The following is a 1,915-nucleotide window of genomic DNA, read 5'->3' as shown; positions in this document are numbered from 1 at the left end:
GCACTACCCAGGGACGCCTCTCCTTGATTTAAAAACAACAACAAAAAACGCTGCTGTCAAGTCGATTCCAACTTATAGCGCCCCTATAGGACAGCACAGAACTGCCCCATGGGGTTTCCAAGGAGTGGCTGGTGGATTCGAACTGCCAACATTTTGGTTAGTAGCCTAGGTCTACACCACTGGGCCTCACTCATTGGAGAAAGTCAGGTAACCTAAGACTATTTAAAGCCTTTTTCTGATCTTTATGGAAGTGTTTACTTCAATCTGTTTCTCAGAGTGTCACCCGTGGATAGACTAAAAGCAAGACATCCTCCTAAATTATGTACACCTTAATTGATGAGGGAGGAAGTCAGGGGCAGGGGACAGGGAGTAATACCAAATCTTTTCTCAATTAACTATAGGATCGAATGTTCAGTCAGCTGTTTTACATTAGGGACAAGTAGGTTTCAGGGGTTCACTGTTCTATTGATCATGATTTTATTTTCAACCACTGCTTGAAGAAATTCAACAAAAATAACCTGGCAAGAATTGCTTCTCTAATTGATTTTTAAATTCCCCTTGATTTTGGACATACCCTGAATATGAGCCAAGTAACATGAGTGAGTATTACAAAGATTCTTCGTTAATAATGCTCTTGGAAATTTAGCTTGGACTCCCATCAGTCAATGAAAACAGGTCTGCTCTCTTGCCTTCCCAGATAAAGATATCAATAAATACAATAGGACTATATTTTAAAACGTCTTACATCCTGTTTTAAATTTTTATGCTAAAGATTTAAAAACAGTTGAGTTGAATGTATTCTCTTCAAAAAAAGATAAAAGAAAGATAAATATCCTTTTTCAAACAAATGCCACCAATTTATTAATATAAAGCCATAAATGAAGCAAAAAATGTTTTTAGTATTTACAGCCATAATAAAGTGCTAAAGAAAAAACTAAAACTATTCGATTAGACATACATATCTCAGAATTCAATTGTCCAATAAGTATTAATTCCTCCTAGTTGGTGCCGTTGTTTACATGGTGGAAGATGCTTACAGCTACTTCCCTGAGCAGACGTGCCCAAAGGTTAGCTAGTCCAGACTGGGCAGTTGGCAGGAGCTCTGTTGTGCTTCTTCTACAACCATGATGTGTTACTGCCAACACCTGCTTTGATATGTTTCCAGGCCTAAATCCTCTCTACCACTCTGTATTGTGAGGGACTCGGGGGATGCAATCAAGTGTTTGCACAAGAGCAGATGGAGCTGAGAATGTGCCTGAGTCGACCCCAAACACGCTGTTCCTGGAACTCCTATGGGTGACCACCTCTTTGTGGAGATAGGTGGTCTTTCCAGTTTAAAACAACAACATTCTCACTTCTCAAAAGATTATGTTAGTCTTACCACCTGCTTATTTGATTTCCCGTAGCATAAAATTCTGCCCTTAATTAGCAATACAGGATACCAGAAAATGCTGTTCTTACCAGAAATACTTTTTTTTTAATTGTGCTTTAAGTGAAATTTTATACTTCAAGTCAGTTTCTCCTACCAAAATTTATACACACATTTCTGTGCGACCCTAGCTGCTCTCCCTAAAACGTGACAGCACACTCCTCTTTTCCACTCTGGATTTCCCATGTCCATTCAACTAGCTCCTGTCCCTTTTTGCCTTCTCATTTCACCTCTGGACAGGAGCTGCCCATTTAGTCTTATGTATCTACTTGAGCTAAGAAGCACTCTCTTCACGAGTATCATTTTATGTCCCATAGTCCAGTCTAATCTTTGTCTGAAGAGTTGGCTTCGGGAATGGTTTCAGTTCTGGGCTAATGGAAAGTCTAGGGGCCACGTCTTTCAGGGTCCCTCCAGTCTCATTCAGAACATTAAGTCTGTTCTTCTTACTAGAATTTGAGTTTTGTACCCCACTTTTCTCCTGCTCCT

This window comes from Trichechus manatus, unplaced genomic scaffold (genome assembly GCF_000243295.1).
Source record: "Trichechus manatus latirostris isolate Lorelei unplaced genomic scaffold, TriManLat1.0 scaffold00183, whole genome shotgun sequence".
NCBI lineage: Eukaryota > Metazoa > Chordata > Mammalia > Sirenia > Trichechidae > Trichechus > Trichechus manatus.
Note: the sequence above shows the minus strand (reverse complement) of the source record.